This window comes from Centropristis striata, chromosome 22, assembly GCF_030273125.1.
Source record: "Centropristis striata isolate RG_2023a ecotype Rhode Island chromosome 22, C.striata_1.0, whole genome shotgun sequence".
NCBI classification, from domain to species: domain Eukaryota; kingdom Metazoa; phylum Chordata; class Actinopteri; order Perciformes; family Serranidae; genus Centropristis; species Centropristis striata.
The window spans coordinates 26,110,990-26,129,708 of NC_081538.1; the positions used below are offsets into that span (position 1 = coordinate 26,110,990).

An 18,719-nucleotide genomic window follows, 5' to 3' on the forward strand; every position below is an offset into this window, starting at 1 on the left:
TCAGGGCCCAACATTTTCAGGGCTCCAGGGAAGATTTCTAAACCTAAACAACCCGATAATTTATATATAATTCAACCTTTACCTCTGATACAATCACAAATACAGGAAGTGTTGCTCTTTTTATGTATTTAAGGAACTCAAATTTGTAGTCAATCATCCCGTTTAATCTCATACAGACACTAAAATGTGCATTAAAACTTTTCATATCAATGAATCTGAGCTTTGCATAAATGTACGATGCCAGTTTTTTTTTTTTTTTGAGTGTTGTGCTGGTCAGAACTGCAAACAGAAAGTCAGGCAGCGCAAACAAGAGAGCTGGCAGAGAGACAATGAGGGCCAAAGTCTCACTGGTGAGACAGAAGCAGAGGGAACTGTCAGAAAAACAGAAATGATTTGTTTGCAGGATATAAGTTTTACTTTTGAGTTTTATTTTTTGCCTCAGTAAGATATAAGAAGTTTTATTTGATTATGGATGTAGGGGTGTGCCATATCGTATCGTTCACGATAATATCGGTATATTTTTTTTATGGTTAAAAAAAAAATGCATATCATGATATTGGCAACGTTCCTACTTCTTGATGTAGTGGTTAAAATTGTTTTAATCCCAAAAAGCTACTTACTCCCTGTTGCTAAATACATGCAGCTTTCAAAATAAGAGCACAGTGTGTTAAGAGAATCCACCACAGAATTTACAAAAATACTGTCAAAATAAGATGCCTTAAATAAAACATACAAAACCTTTATTCTCCTTTACAAAATGTCATTAAAATATGCCCCCGGAACCCCTAAATGGTTATTTTTATTATTGCTCATACTCAAGAGTCGAGAGTAAATGTTTTTGTATTTGGCAACTGTTGAGATTTGCACTTCAAACTACATTTTAGATTTTAAATTATTTATACAGACTAAAAAAAAATCATATTTTCTATATCTTTTTAAGTATTTCCTAATATCGTCAAGAATATCGTTATCGTAAAAATAGCCTGAAATATCGTGATATTCTTTTAGGGCCATATGATGGGACATGGATGATGCACTATTCACTGCACCTGCGTCCTGTTGGACTCAACATAACTATTATTCATGTGTTGTCTTCTGATTTGATCTTTGCTAGCGTTCAACTAAATGCGTCTGATGAATTAAATTGTTTGTATATTTACCAAAAAGTGGGTCACTGGTAGACTAACATTGGCGCAAAGTGACCAGCTTTGTAGAATAATGATTGACATGACAATCTACCAATCCTCATCCAGTCATCCAAAAGGAGCCACCAGTCACGTCAAAGGTCTGGAGAAGGTGGCTATTTGCTGTTTCCATGGTTTCGTTCACCGCTATGAGGAGACTGATAAAGTCCATACAAAGTAAAGCATATTAAGATCGTAACTCATATACAACAACTTCCTTACTTATTACTAATAAGCAATAATTCTGAGGTTTAGGGAAAACTCTTAGTTAATGTCTTACTGGTTGTATAATAAGGCCATGCAGAATAAGGCATTAATAACTGCTTAATAATGACTAATTAAGAGCTAATTGAGTGTTTTTCAGTCATTTTGTGTCTTTTTTTGGTCATTTTGTGTCTTTTTTAAGTAATTTAGTTTTTTTTCTGTCATTCTGTGTCTTTTTTTGGTCATTTTGATACTGCCTCCAGCGGCCCCCCAGGTAATTTGAGTTTGAGACCCCTGCTCTAGTATGAAGGGAAATACTTTTTTATTCCACTATAATCATGTCTGCTGTAGTTGAGGCTTACTTTGCATGCAGAGATTTTATTTTAAAATGACAGTAAAACGCTGTAGTAGACACATTGAATTACCATAAATCATGAAACAGTAAAACTTTAATTTTTCACTCAAACATAGCGTGGATGCACGCACATATGTTAACCGCCTTCAAAATAAAAGCACTGTGGCTGTGTTGATTTCTAATTTCCGGGTAAGCTAACGAGGGCCGGACAGGGCCAGCCAACGGGCCCGGTGTGGCCCCCGGGCCACCTACTGCCCAGGTCTGTTCTAGAGTATTTCAGTGTGAGTTGCAGAATATTTGAGATATCGACTGTAGAGAGGTTTCTTGAAAATTATGGAACTAGATTGCACTGAAAAACTACATTTGAAAGTCTTTTTTTCATAATTAATGACTTGTTTCCTCTAGACCTTACAGTTTCATGTAGGAACTATACTCAAAAGAAAATAGTTAGGACCGTGCTCTTAACCAGATATGATGAATCTGCAATTTTAGAAATGTTTACAGTGCAGTTACTTAACATATTTCACTAAATCTGATGGAAATGATCTTACTGCATGGACAGATAATTTCACTTGACAAGATGTCTTTAATTAAGATTGTTAAATCTAGAAATAAGCATGTTGAATGCTTAAAATAAGAAATTAACTCTTAAAACAAGATAAATTATCTAACACTTGTAAATCTAAGTTTGTTTTATCTTAAGAACCAAATAATTTGCAACGTATAACAGTATAAATAGGAATACAAAAGGTTTGAAGCAAATAAAAAATAACTACTTATTGTGATTTCTTTTTTTCAAATCAAATCAAACTTTATTTACAAAGCAGTTTTCATACAATAAATGCAACACAAAGTGCTGTACAGAATATAAAAACAGAGATGCAACACTTAACCCGCCCACAAACCCACACACACACACACACACACACACACACACACACTCTACACAAACTATCACTGAATTAACATTCAGTGCAAGAACAGCAGACCAACATTAATTGCAAGAAGTAATTTTGTGCATTTTTACACTGAACTTTTAAGATTTCATGCTCAAATGCATGTAGTTGTACTGAGGGCCACTTCAAGTGAGGATGCGGGCCGTATGTGGCCCCCGGGCCTCCAGTTGCCCACCCCTGATCTAAACCAAGGTGTTATCAGATAAAATACAAGATAGTTAGACTAATAGAATAGTGCTGTTCTGTGCCATGCAGTGGAAATGCAGCATACGACTCTTGCGGTCAACACTTTCTGCTGCCAGTTTCCACAGAAAACCACCGACTTGTTGTTGTTGTTGTTGTTGTTGTGAAGAAGCTTTGATGTCAGTGATGGCACTTATCATTAATGAGAATCAGCAGACAGAGGGGGGTATTAGAAGTGGGTGGTGGCAAAGAAAATATGAACTTTTCACATGTCCTCCAGTTGCCAATCCCTGATCTAGATTGAAAAGAGGAAAAATAAGTATTTTTGATTAATGGTGAACTGTCCCTTTAAAACATCTTTCAGGTATTCTGTAGTGTTCAGTATCCCATTATCTAAGACAGCATTTAATACATTTTCTACCCTGTTTTAAGCCTCATATTATTAAAAAGTATATAAAAAAAACCTGAGCTCTGAAGAAGCTGTCAAGTTGTCATGTTAATCTGAGTATAGCTTTACTTTTACATTACATTTCACAGAGCAGGCAGGGAGGAAATTAATTCTGTTGTCTATCACAAATTATATCAGACAAGTCTCAAGTCTTTCTACACATCCGGCTTGTTGAGAAGCTCTGGTGCAAATGTAGTTAATTTAGCAGAAATATCAAACTCTGCAGGAACACCGAAACTCAATTACCGGTGTTCTATTTCATGAATATGTTAAATATTCTTAAAAATAATCAGAAAGTAGCTCCTTTGTTCCATTCTACGTCTGTTTTTTTCCCTCTACCCCACCAAGCCGAGATAAAGGTGTTAAACCAACATTGAAATTGCGAAATGAGAAAAAACTTGAATCTTTTTTTAGCATTCCCCGTGTCAGATCATTCAATGTGAATTCTTTCCATGGAGGCAGACTGCTCGGCCAACTCCTAATTATACATTTCTTTTTCTTTCTTTTTTAAATTCCCTCCCCTGCCGCCCACCCGCAGCACTCAAACACACTTCTTTCTTCCCACACCAGTCCTGTTGTGTCCCAGTCCTCTGCTGTCTCCGTTCAAAGCCGCAATTTATTTCCAGTTTTATCATTTCATCAATTCCCCCAATGATAACATCAATGAATGCATTACCTTTTGAAAGAGAGATGAAGGGAGCAAAAAGAGCTGAATTTATACCCTCCCTCTGCTTCCCTCTCTCTCTCTCTCTCTCTCTCCTTCTCTCTCTCTCTCTCCCTCTCTCTATCTCTCTCTCCCTCTCTCTATCTCTCTCTCCCTCTCTCTATCTCTCTATCTCTCTCTCCCTCTCTCTATCTCTCTCTCCCTCTCTCTATCTCTCTCTCCCTCCCTCTCCCCCACTCTCTCTCTCCTCTCTCTCTCTCTCTCCTCTCTCTCTCTTCCTCTCTCTCTCTCTCTCCTTCCCTCTCCACATATCAGATGTATGGCTCGCTTGGTGGAGCGAGGCATATGGAAATGGAGCCGTAGCAGATGGGAGGGAGTCCCACAGGCGGTCCAGATGACTAATGAATAATGAACAATAGAGAGGAAAGTGCTCTGTCGTATAAACAGAGGTGTGATGTTCAAGATAGGCCAGCGTTCAGCCCCGCCGCTAAACATTAATCAATAGTGAATCGCGTCTCTCCGTCTGAATCACATGAGCGCGGCATCAATTTGCCTCCACTCAGACGTCTATTAGCTTATCAAAAGCTCAGGGAGCGCATAATTTATGAGACATGCCTTGCTGGATTCAGATTGCGATCTGTTGATGCAGGGGATACATGCGTCTCTCAGTGCAATTCATTAGGAATAAAGACAGATTATTCCCACAGGGCGGGAATGTGGAGAAGTTTTGTGGAAATTAGCAGACTGTTTTAAAAAAAAGCCTGCGACCGGAGCTGGTGATGCATTTTCAATTTTCTGAAAATGAGAGCATTTTTAAAGACTTGTTTGTGTGTTTTTTTTTATATATATTCCTGTGGATTGAGGCCAAATGAAGAGGATCACATGGAGAGATTTCCATTGCAGCTACTGAATAATGCAGCTCGCTCACAGTCTGCTGTGAAACGGCAGTAAATGTGAGGTTTTACTGTCGGTCCCTCGGTAGGAAGCGGAGAGGGACTCCTGTCTGAGCTGCCACTTTTTAACTCTGATTTCAACAAATATACATTTACATATTTCAGGGTTGGTACGGGTGCTTGAAATCCTTTAAAATGCTTGAATTTTAATGTTGGATTTCAAGGTTTGAAAAGTGCTTGGATTTTGGATGAAGTGCTTCTAAATGCTTGAAATTATTACTGTATTTCTCTTGCAATCTGACTATAGATAACTACATTTTAAATGGAAAAAACAATATAAACTGAATAGCCTATAGCCTATAATCTGAAATGAAGACCGCTCTGCCTGCGTCTCTGTGGGAATTTTGAGACCTAAACTATACCTGTTTTTAAGAAAAAAAAGTATTGATAACCAGTAAATAACAAGCAATATTGTATCTTTTCTGTAATTAAAATAAACCTTTTCATGTGGATTGCGCATCAATTTTTCACTAATATGGCTTTGAAAATGTCCTACAAATTAGTGTATTAAATAATATAATAATTAAATAAAAATATTTTTATAATAATACATTTTTAAAAAGACAAAAAAAATGTAATTTTTTTTTTAATTTTAATTTCTTTTTTACACATTATTATAAATAATACATACAAAATATTGGACAAAAAATAATAACTAAAAAAAACTGTATTTCTCTTGCAATCTGACTATAGACTATAGTTAATCACATTTTCAATGGAAAAAAATATATAAAGTGAATATCCTATATCCTATAATCTGAAATGAAGAGCGCTCCGCCTGCGTCTTCTTGTTTCTGAGATGTTTCTTGTTGCTCTACCCTGTATCTACTACTGAAGGGAGTTCTTATAATTCCTAGTGGATGTGAGGGCTCCTGAAGTAGCCTGTTTGTGGGTCTTTCCTCCTAGTTTGGGTCGTGTTTAGTTCCACCAGCTGCTGGTTGATGATTTTTGTGAGCTTCCTTTTGCTCCTAGCCCCTAGATTCCCATACCAGTATGTTTTATGAGATTAGCAAACTACTTTTAGTTGTTCAAAGTGTAATACCATTGCTGGTGGTATGGTTAAGTGAAATTACCCCTTTTAGTGTCGAAGAAAAAACATGCAGCATGGGTTTAATTGGTGACTCTAAATTGCCCGTAGGAGTGAATGAGAGCGTGTCTGTATCTATGTGTCAGCCCTGTGATTGGGCGACCCAAGTGCGGTTAGCGATAATGAATGAATAAGTACAGAGTGTGTGTTCCATCACCATCATGCAGATCAGGTTATCAGAACCAACAACTCTATTATGTTATTACCAGTCGGGATGCTTAAAGCAAAGGGAAGTGCAAAAACCAACAAAATGTAGCCATGTCAGCAAGATTTCCCAGCAGGACTGACCAATACAAGGCAATGCATGCGAGGCTGTGCATGTTTCAGGTTCATACGGATGCTTGAAATCCTTGAAAATGCTTGAATTTTTCATGGTTTGAAAAGTGCTTGGATTTTGGATAAAGTGCTTGAAAATGCTTGAAATTATTACTGCATTTCTTTTGCAATCTGACTGTCGATCATCACATGTTCAATGAAAAAAATACTGAATTGAGTATTGAGATTAGCAAACTGTACCTTTGGTTGTTAAAAGCGTAAAACCATCGCTGTCGGTATGGTTGAGTGAAATTACCCCTTTTAGCATGTAAGTACTCATCCAAAACATGACATTTACAACCGTTGAAAGGTCCTGGACAAGCTTGAAAATGGACCTTGGAAGTCCTTGAAAAGTGCTTGAATTTGACCACTGGAAAAGTGTACGAACCCTGATATTTGTAGTTTTCCCGGGTTGTTGCTCATGTTGTGTGTGTGGTGGAAAAGAAGCACAGATCTGAACAGAAAACTGTAATAAACACACACCTTCACTGAAAGTGACAAGAAGGTTAGAACGGAGCCCAAGACACCAAAGTAGAACCCAATTAAATCAGACATCTATCTACATGAAAATTTTAAACATTTAGCTCAATAATTCTCAATACACTTCTTCCCTTAGCATTCCCTGAAAAACCCCTGTCCCTGACAGAATCTCATATTTATTCTTTATCAGCTGGTTCCAGCTCGTCATTAAAGCTGTATGATGTTTACACCCAGTGAAATGATTAAACCCAGGACTGTTGTTTATGACTGCACCTGTTCACGAATAGGAAGATATTGCAGGTATCTTGGGCATCAGTTTTTACACATTTTCCAAATGCTTAACTTGACATATTTAATATGTTAGAAGAATTAATTAAGATGAAGCTCTGAGGGGTTTATCTTAAAAGATGCAGTTGAAAGCTGCAAAAAGCTAGAAAATGCACCTGAACTTTGTGCTCCGACACTAGTTATTAAAATGTTTTGCAAGACGAAATATAATCATTGCCCGTCTCCTTCAACTACATTTATGTAGTTATTTTTTTAAGAGTTTGTGACACGATTACATGAGTAATTAAACACTGTAACTGCCCCGGAAACACGGCTTTATTTTGGGTGCTTTCTGGTAGACTGGAAGTCTGCAACAGTACATGAACTGCAGCTATTTTGTCTTCAATTGTGGAAGCAGAAACTACATCATCAAGTTGTTTTAAAAGCCTTCATCACATGTTCTCTGTTACATGACATGCAACACAGGTCTGCAGCTGGATTCCAATTAGGGATATACAATTCATGCATTTAAAATATGATAACTTTCACACCTCGTGTTAGTCTGCAAACCTTTTTTTTTGTTGCAATATTTGTGCTTTTTTGTAAGATGTATGGCTGCCTCGCACATGCATTTTAATGCACAAATTAAAATGCACATAAAAGCCTCATCTTTAAGGCATTTTGTGCTTTTATTAAAAATTTGAAGGAGAGATGATTTGAATTGAATGGAGGGAGCGACATGCAACAAAGAAATGTCTGCTGATGAATTGAATTTAGGACAATGTGACAATTTTTACACCTCAAGTTAGCCTGCAACCTTTTTCTTTGCAATATTTGTGCTTTTTTGTAAGATGTATGGCTTCTTCGCACATGCATTTTAATGCACAAATTGAAAATGCACATAAAACCCCCATCTTTCAGGCTTTTTGTGCTTTCATTAAAAATTTGAAGGAGAGATGATTTGAATTGAATGGAGGGAGCGACATGCAACAAAGAAATGCCTGCTGATTAATTGAAATTAGGACTTGCAATTCATGTTTTTTGTTATTATATGACAGTTTTTACAGCACAAGTTGGCATGCAACCCTTTTTTGCAATATTTTCTGCTTTTTTTGCCAAATGTATGACTTCCTCTCTCATGCATTTTAATGCACAAATTGAAAATGCACATAAAAGCCTCATCTTTAAGGCATTTTGTGCTTTTTATTAAAAGTTTGAAGGAGAGGGGATTTGAATTAAATGGAGGGAGCGACATGCAACAAAGAAATGTTTGCTGATGAATTGAATTGAGAACAATAATGACAATTTTTACACCTCAAGTTAGCCTGCAACCTTTTTCTTTGCAATATTTGTGCTTTTTTGTAAGATGTATGGCTTCTTCGCACATGCATTTTAATGCACAAATTGAAAAAGCACATAAAAGCCTCATCTTTAAGGCATTTTGTGCTTTCATTAAAAATTTGAAGGAGAGATGATTTGAAATGAATGGAGGGAGTGACATGCAACAAAGAAATGCCTGCTGATTAATTGAAATTAGGACTTGCAATTCATGTTTTTTGTTATTATATGACAATTTTTACACCTCAAGTTAGCCTGCAACCTTTTTCTTTGCAATATTTGTGCTTTTTTGTAAAATGTATGGCCTCCTCGCTCATGCATTTTAATGCACAAATTGAAAATGCACATAAAAGTCCCATCTTTCAGGCATTTTGTGCTTTTATTAGAAGTTTGACGGAGAGAGGATTGGAATTGAATGAGAGGAGCGACATGCAACAAAGAAGTGTCTGCTGCTGAATTGAATGTAGGACATGCAGTTCATGTTTTTGTTATTATATGACATTATTTTACAGCTCAAGTTGGCATGCAACCTTGCAGTATCTGTGCTGCCATTGTCAAATGTATGGCCTCCCTGCTCAGGCATTTTAATGCACAAATTGAAAATGCACATAAAAGCCCCATCTTTGAGGCATTTTGGGCATTTTGTGCATTTTATAAGACCTTTGAAAGCAGAGAATGATTTGAATTGAGTGGAGAGAGTTGTGGCATGTCTGCAGCTCACTTGGATTAAGGATATGCAATTACTGTTTTTTTCTTATATGACAACATTTACACTGCAAGTTAGCATGCAACCTTTTCTTTTTAATATTTGTGCTTTTTTTTGTCAAATTTATGGTGTTCCTGCTCAGGGATTTTAATGCACAAATTGAAAATGTTGGTTAGAGCTTTATGTTTTGGGTATTTTGTGCAGCTGTATTGAATTAAGGGCATGCAATTCATGTTTTTTGTCATAATATGACATTGTTTACACCTTTTTTACACCCTTTTTTGCAATATTTGTGCTTTTATTGTCAATGTATGGCTTCCCTGCTCAGGCATTGTAATGCACAAATTGAAAGTGCACATAAAAGCTTCCTCTTTGAGGTATTTTCTGCATTTTATTAGACCTTTGACGGCAGATAAAATGACTTGAAGTGAGTGGAGAGAGAGTTGTGGCATGTCTGCAGCTCACTTGAATTAAGGATATGTGAATACTGTTGTTTTTTCTAATATGGCAACTTTTAAACTGTATGTAAGCATGCAACCTTTTTCTTTTTATATTTTTGTCAAATTTATGGCATTCCTGCTCAGGCATTTTAATGCAAAAATTGAAAATGCTGGTTAAAGCTTTATGTTCTGGGCATCAGAACATGAACATGAATTGAGTGAAGAGAGCGACATGCAACAAAGGTCTGCAGCTCAATTGAATGAAGAGCATGCAATTCATGTTTCTTTTTTTAACGACAACTTTAACCCAACAAAGTAAGCATGCAACCCGTTTTTTTTATGTTTTATTGTTGCAATATTTGTGCTTTTATCATCAAATTTAAGCTGCTGCTCAAACTTAGTGTTACAGGCATTTTGTGCTTTTTATAAGAGGTTTGACAGCAGAGATTTGACTTGAATTCAGTTGAGAGGAAGAGTCTGTAGCTGAATTAAGTTAAGGTAAAGCAATTTTTTGCAAAAAGTTTTTTTTTATATGACAAGCCTTACACCACAAGTTAGCATGCACTCTTCTTTTTGCAACATTTGTGCTTTATTACAAGATACATGGCATTCCTACAAATGCATTTTAATTGGAAATGCACATTAAAGTGGCTGGAAGGAAACGAACACACTCACCAGCACATTGAATCTCCTTTTTTTTTTGCTTACCATTATCCCTACTTAAAAAAACCTGCATTACCAGGGCCAGCCCAAGGCAAATCGAAGGCTCACTGCCACAAGAGGGCCTCCAAACAAGCACACTTCAAATTAAATTTTTTCTTCATGATTGCACGCATTCATTCAAATAATATAATATCCTATATTTGTATCAAAGCAAGCATATATGTAACCAAGCATTCCTGTTTCCATGACTTTATTTCTGCAGCACACTCGACTCTGCCTTTCCAGGTTCCTAATAAAATATCAAACATGTTTTAAATATTCATGATAGAAATGAAATGCTAACACTTGATCTGGAAACTTCAAACATGAAATAGTTTAATCTTCACCTCAGCATTTGTTTTAATTTATTATGAAAGATAAAACACCACATCATCTTCATAGTGACGATTACATTTATGGTAAACATAATAATGAAGATAACAATCATGATAAAAACCAATAAAATAACAGCACATTGGACCTGATAAAACAGTGCCTGATAAAAGAGGGTTGTAAGTAGAAAAACACCATGCAGCATGAGTGATTTGTTCTCAGTTAGAGAAAGTTGCTCTGCTGTCAGCGTCTCTTTATCTGCTCACACTTCTTCCCCACAGCTGACTGCAACAAGTTCACACATTTACTGTCTCGTGCTAAAAGGCATCAAGTCGTACTGTAGACAAACACGGCAGGTCGAGAGAAAACAGAGGAGCGCTACACAACACCTCATCAGAAAACAAGTTGTGAGAGGCTGCGAGCGCTGAAACACTGATGAAACCTAACAGTGTTTTCTAGAAGAGGGTGGGTTTCTGCTTTAAGGGTTTTAGTGAACAGTCTGAAGTCGTTCAGTGGTGAGCTGACAGATCGAGCCTCGTCTTCATCGCATCTGATTGTTCTCTTTCTCTCTCTCCGTCTGTAGAGCCTTTAAACAGAGTGTGTGTGTGTGTGTGTGTGTGTCTGTCTGTCTATATGTGTGTGTGTGTGTGTGTGTGTGTGTGTGTGTTACCATGACCTAGATTTCAAGCCTGCAGTGCAATGCAAGTGATGGTTTGTGTGTAAGTCTGTGTGTGTGTGTGCGTGAAATAGACAGAGAGCTCAGTCTATGGTTAACCATACACCTCGCCTTCCCCCACATCTACATACACACACATGCACACACACACACACACACACACACACACACACACACACACACACACACACATTCTTGTACTTCTATCTTTGTGAGGGCCTTCATTGGAATAGTGAATTCCCTATCAATGTTATAATAGTTTTGGATTTTTCATTAGTTTTAGTTTTAATTTCGTTGTGAATTTTTGTTTTCAAATTCAGTTAGTTTTTAGAGTGAGTTTGCTAGTTTTATTTTAGTTTTTTTTTTTTTTTTTTTTTTTTTAAATGCTTAGTTTTAGTATAGTTTTTATTAGTTGTAGTTTTTTGTAATGGGGTTTTTGTTGGGTGGGAGATTAAAAGAGGTGACAGTAAATTTTGCCTTTATTTCCTTTTATTATCCATCTTCATTATGTATGAAAAAAATTGACAAAGACAAAAATGAAGGACATTTTCACTATAATTTTAGTTAGTTTTAGTTTAGTTTTCTAACCACAAAATACAGTTTCAGTTAGTTATTGTTTTTAAAAAAAACCTCGAGTTCTAGTTTCCATTATTTCGTTACTTTTCGTTAACTCTAATAACCTTGTTCCCGAGCCCCTTACCCTAAGGTAACCATGGTTACCCTAACATAAACCTGATTGTAACCTGAACCCTAAAACAAAGTCTGAAATCTCAAAAAAGCCTTTAAAGAAGTGAGGTCCTCACTACACAAAAATGTCCTCACTCTGTTGGTTAAAAACGTGTTCCGGTCCTCACTATGTAGAAAGCACAAGAACACACACACACACTGAAATTACCTCTATCCAGCTGTGTCCTATCTCACACATTTAGGTTTTGATAGTTTTTTTGTGTATGGATTTGTTCTACTGTTGTTTTCATGACTGATGAGTTGATACAATGATTATTGATGATTATAGATCTGTGGATTGATAAGATATTGTTTGTATTAGATGGTTTGATTCTGATAATGCAGACAGGTGGTTTGACATATTGTGTATACTTTTATTTTGGATCCAACCCAAATTTGTTGTCTCATTTTATGGGTGAATCATAAAACATTTTGATGGTGTTTATCAGCTTCATGCAGCAACATAATTTGACATTTCTATTATATTTTCTTTGAGTAGAAAATCTAAGAGAAGTCAACTCAAGATGCACCAAAGATTCTTGATCGTAAATTGTTTATTAGCAGAGGTAACGCCCAGTAAATACTAGAGAAGGGCAGGTACCGTACCGTGCTGTATGCAAATACACATGCACAAGAATTTGAGAGACGCCACCAACAAGAGCTGCAAGAAGAACAACTTCAGTGGTAGTGAAGGCAACATACTGTTAAATAAACATAAAACTAAATGTGATATCCCAGATTTGTCAGTACTGGCATTACAGGAACATGTAAATATAATTATCTGTAATATATAATAATCTAAATTTAAATTATATGATATTGATATTGTTTTATGTTCATTAATTTGCATTGGACAGACGATTTGTAGACTGTGAAAACAAGAGGCTTTCTTTCTTATCTTGTTATGAGTGCTTGTTAATTTTTCTCTAACCTAAAAGAAGAGCAATAATAATGTGTTTATTGAGTAAAAATGCAAATCAATAACAGACCATAAAACATGCAAACAATAGACAAACCCAATTAAAACATGTTAAACATTAAGAAAACATTGATGAATTCCAAAAATCAGTGGGTACCAATAAAATAAGAGAAAATGTGTTTGTATGGTTTCCTGCATGAGGCCCATTTTCTGTTGCCTTTGTGATTTCACCACCTCATAGTTTTGGGCATTTGTGCCTTTGTTGGAGGTTTAAAATCGGAGAGATGACTTGATGTGGAACGACATGCAACAAAGATCTGCAACTAAATCTGAATTAAGGACGTTGCAGTTCATGCACAGTTAGAACCTCGCTGCTCTGCACCACCAGGGCGTCCCACTTCGGCTCGCTGTTTTGACCTGGTTCTCACAGCCTGTGGCTCTATAGTACAAATATAATGTGGCCTGTAGTAAACGACCAAAATGTTGCGTTTTCAGTTGACCGTAGCCAAGTTTCCATACAAATGTAGTGTAAGCTTGACCAGAAATTCCAGCTTGATAATTAGAATATCATGAAAAAGTTGATTTAATTCAGTAATTCCATTCAAAAAGTGAAACTTGTGTAATGTAAACATTCATTGCACACAGACTGATATATTTCAAGTGTTTATTTCTTTTAATTGTGATGATTATAACTGACAACTAATGAAAAGCCCAAATTCAGTATCTCAGAAAATTAGAATTACGTCAACTTCTTTTGTGGTTTAATGGCATAATAGCAGATAATGAATTTGAATTAGTGCATCAACCATTATACAGGTGCTGGTCATATAATTAGAATATCATGAAAAAGTTGATTTATTTCAGTAATTCCATTCAAAAATTCCATTCCACACAGATATACGGTTGATGCACTAATTCAAATTCATTATCTGCTATTATGCCATTAAACCACAAAAGAAGTTGACGTAATTCAAAGAACGCATGTAAAACATGATGGAGATATTGTTTCATGTTCATTTAACGTATAAAATGTTCGAAATATTACATTCATTCAAACTCTTTTATGATATTTGCATGGATAGAAAGGAGCTTATAGTGCAGGATCTCATTGTTCTAAGTCATTTGTGTGTTGGCACTGGAGGCTGTTTACATATTAATGAGCTTGAACAGGTTCCAGCAGGTAGAACAGGTTTTAACAACTTTATAAAGGTCTCTGGCAGGTTTTAACAGGAGGAAAAGGTCAAACATCCAGCAGCACCGCGAGTATAAAGAACAACTTCTCTGCATTGTCAGGGTCAAATACATAAGTAATACCAGTCATTAAATCTATTAATAATCAGTATGATTGCTTACGGTATCACATGGCAACATAACAAAAGATGTTTGTGTCATCATCATTTTCTTTCACTGAGGTTAGTTTGACCACTGAGATAGATGGTAATGTTGTGTTAAGCATAAAGCATATTGTTGCTATGGTTACCCATAGTTTAATATACCATGCAGATTGATTGAGTGTGTGTGTGGTGTCCTGATCCCTGTTGGCTGTTCTGTGGCTACAGTTTAATGCTTTTTAAAAGGTTCTTTATGAGCAGATAAGTGGTGAATATAATGTGACATTAATATGTTTATCGTTGAGGTTATGGTGGTATTTTAGCTTTATGGCACATTTACATTTTAATATTGATTATTATGTATTGATATTATGTCAATGAAAATAATTAGAGCCACATTGATATGGGTTTTTTGAAACCGAAACTGATAATTAATGATACGATATATAATGAAATATTAAGCTGGAATGAAAATAGACCTATGCAACTATTTTTATGACTATTTTACACATTATATATTATTATACATCAACATAGAATTCATTACATCGTCAACCAATTCTAGAAATTAACACCAAGGGGAAATAATTAATAATTAATAATAAAATAAATACTGTATGTTCGGTATCAGTGGATTGCTGACCATTTTAACAAATAATTTTAATTGTGTCTTTTATGGTCATTTTGTGTCTTTTTTGGGTCATTTTGTGTCTTTTTTAAAATAATTTTGTGTCTTTTTTTGGGTCATTTTGTGTCTTTACAGTGTGTCTTTTACAGTGTGTCTTTTTGTGTTTTCTCAGTCATTTTGATTTTGGTCTTTTGGTCATTTTGTGTCTTTTTTTGTAATTTTGTGTCTTTTTTGGTCATTTTGTGTCTTTTTTAAGTAATTTAGTTTTTTTTTTCTCTCATTTTGTGTCTTTTTTTGTAATTTTGTGTCTTTTTAAAGTAATTTAGTTTTTTTTTCTCTCATTTTGTGTCTTTTTTTGTCATTTTGTGTCTTTTTTTGGTCATTTTGATACTGCCTCCAGCGGCCCTCAGGTAATTTGAGTGTGAGACCCCTGGTGTATATTGATTATCTCATCAAGTATAATGACATAATGCCCTGAGTACTTGATAATATTTAAACCTTAAATTCAATAGAACAAACAGGAAACTAAATCTGAAACCAAACATGCTGATGCTGATCACATGTCTGGCATCTGACCAACATGTTTCTCTATGAGTAGTATTGATACATTTTCTTCCCTCAGTTTTTAAAATATAAATATGTTGAGTCTGACAGTTCACTCCTGACTAAACTGCAGCCAACAAAACAATCTCAACTCAAGGTCCAGCTCCTCGCCCACTCAGGAGTCCTTCCAGAGACCTTTTCACACGCAGAATACTTCATCTATCTGTTAAAGAGATGGCTTTCTATCATTCAGACACAACTTAATGCTGCTCACAGCTCCATCCAGACATGAAAGGACCATATTTGGCACCTGATGCAAGAGAGGCGCATATCTGCTCTCAGACGTTATGTTGGATATTCATTTAGTCATCCAAGTTGCCATGAATGGAAATGAATAACATAATTATTGTGGTTATACAAGGGTTTTTTTATAACCTTTAGCCCAGCAAGGATTAAAAAAGAACTATTCAAAATTATCTTTTGTAGTGTTTTATACATTGAAGGTAAACATCGAGTCCCTTTGGAGCTTGTTCAGACTTGACACAAACGTGTTAAAAAGCTTTGAGATTTCTCTAAAAGGTTGAATGTCTGAAAGGCTTTTTAAGGCCTTGTGATAAAGACGAACCGCTCCATAAAAAGAAAGCATGTAAGCAAACTGTTGAGATGAAACCATCCAGTAAAAAGCAACAAAGACTCTTTGTCTTTGCAGTTCAGTCCTGGCCTCGGGCTCTGCTTGCTCCGGAGCTTTCTGACATTTTAACATGGTCTTCCACACGTGTGATACAGTCCTGGGATGAGTTTAGCGGTAGTTAAGATTATTGACCTTTTGGAGCTTTCAATTTTTACAGAAAGAAAAATACATTAAAGTGCATTATTGCAGCCATACATTCAGATTAAATACAACTGTATGTTAACAATAACAACTTGACTCATACAGCACAATGCCATTTATGCAATTATAAAAAGATGCAATTCTGTGACATTGTGAAGTCAGTACTCAGCTTGTTCCGGTCAGGATTCTTTCAGTGTTCATCGAGCCAAATTATCTGCAGATCACGGTCCAACAGTCCAGGTTAGAGACGGCCGTTTGGAAGAATCCTGCCAACTCGATTATCTGTAACATTAATGATCGATTAATCGATAAATTGCTGCATGCATACGTGGGCAAAATAAAAGATATATATACAGTACTATGCAAAAGCCTGTTTTGATAATGGACGCTTTTATTTTGAAAGGACGAAAAGAGACTTCCTGTCGATCGTAAAACTAACTCAACTGAGATTAAACTGTGATGACATCGATAACATCGATAACGAGTTCAATGTTTTATGTTTTAGCCCCCGAAGAGGTATGAGATTAGTTTTCACAGTAATCTTGCATGTTTAAATGTGTTTTGTGTTTAAATACATTTTGGATCAAATTAAACTCAGTAATTCATGCTAGCTAGTTTGGCTCAAATTAATACTCTTGTATTTCTGTGTGTTTTATAATTGTTATTGCAACTTTCAGTTTGCAAACTGTAGCTTTATCCAACTTAATTCTCAGCTCATTGGCTGATTGACGTACGGCCGCAGAACTGAACGATCGGCCGTTAAAAATTCCATGTGATCAAGCAAATTCTTAACGACCGTTAATCGATCATCGATTAATTATTCCCATCGCTAGTCCAGGTGATTAAAACCAGTAAAAACACTAAATAAAGCAGTTTCATGTTAAAAATGAGTGTTTCTCCAAGGCAGGAGGGGCTGTGAGAAGAGTTTGTTCCTCTGAAAACTGATAAGATCCAGACATCCACTGACTAAAATTCTTCATCTGGTTAAAATATATAGTTCAAAACAACCAAGATCTGAAAAGGTGTATGTATTGTAAAAAAAAAAAAAGTGTCTTAAAATTGGATAAAACTTTAAAATGAATGATGAATGAGACAACTAAAAGCAGACCCTTTCACAAACTGGGATATGACGCCATTGACAAACAAAACTGACTAAAAGGTGGAAAAGTTGCATATTGTACCTTTAAATACTGAAGATTTTCCTCAAGACTCACATGTGGCAGTAATTATTAAAGCTGAGTTTTATCACCTCATATTCCACAAAAGGCTCCTGCTCTTTTTTGAATATCACACAAGTCATAAAATCTAATGAAATAAGTTAATTTAGTCTGTTTTGTCAGATAAAGTGAACTAAATGTTAATAAAAGCACAGCATGAATCTCAAGTTCAATATCTACAAGCTGATGTTTCAGTCAAGACGTTTTGTGTATCGCCCTCCTTTCCAACCACCAGACCTCAGCTCTCTCTCTCTCTCTCTCTCTCTCTCTCTCTCTCTCTCTCCCTCCTCCCCCTCACTCGTCCTCCGGTGCACTCCTCCTCTCCTTCTTGAACCTCCGCCTCCCACCTTTTTCCTCTCAGACTCACCCACAGCAGAGTCCTTGAAGCTTTTCACTGAGCTGCTCCAGGATAATGACCCGATGGCAGCTGTGCTGTGCAGCGCCGAGCTGAAGTGAAGAAGTAAAAGAAAAGCTGCTGTGAACGCTCTTCTGCCTTCGCTGATTTAAAGAGAATAAAGAAGTAGTTTGGAGGCAGAAAATAACTGTATTTTATTCTGAATAAACTTAGTTTTAGCAGTGGAAACAGCTGTGTTTTGTGGTACGACCACTCACTATTTCATATTCAGCGTGTGATTTCCCACATTAGCCAGAGTGACTGACAGCCCACAGACAGAGAGAGACAGAGGGGGCACAGGCTTGTTCCACTCAGCTGTGGGTTCAGTCTGTAGGAGGACGGAGACATATCAATAATTTTCCACTCATGCAAAAAACAACAGTGTCACGCAAACCACAACAAGTCCTCCGGCTGCAGTGCATTCTGCAGGGTTGGTACGGATGGTTGAAATCCTTAAATGCTTGAATTTTAATGTTGGATTTCAAGGTTTAAAAAGTGTTTGGATTTTGGATTAAGTGCTTGTAAATGCTTGAAATTCTTATTGTATTTCTCTTGCAATCTGACTATAGATAACCACATTTTCAATGGAGAAAAACTATATAAAGTGAATATCCTATAGCCAATCGTAACTTCTGTTTTTTTAACGTACCTTCTGGGTTTTTTTTACGTACCTTCTGGTGTTTTTGTACGTAACTTCCATTTTCACTTTTTAAAAAAAATGTTTACATACCATCTGTTTTTTTTTTTACGTACCTTCTGTTTTTTTTTTTTACGTAACTTGCGTTTTTTTTTTTTTACGTAACTTGCGTTTTTTTTTCCGTAACTTTAATTTCTGACT

General features: G+C 36.0%; 1 long non-coding RNA gene across 2 annotated transcripts in view; it reads left to right on the forward strand.

Annotated features, from left to right (window-relative positions):
* The window catches only part of LOC131960858 (uncharacterized), a 68,174-nt gene extending 49,841 nt beyond the window's left edge, over window positions 1–18,333 (forward strand). For both annotated transcript variants that reach the window (XR_009389776.1, XR_009389775.1), the window contains one exon: window positions 17,849–18,333. This is a non-coding gene — a long non-coding RNA (uncharacterized LOC131960858). The remainder of the gene's footprint in view (window positions 1–17,848) is intronic.
* The last annotated feature ends 386 nt before the right edge of the window (window positions 18,334–18,719 follow it).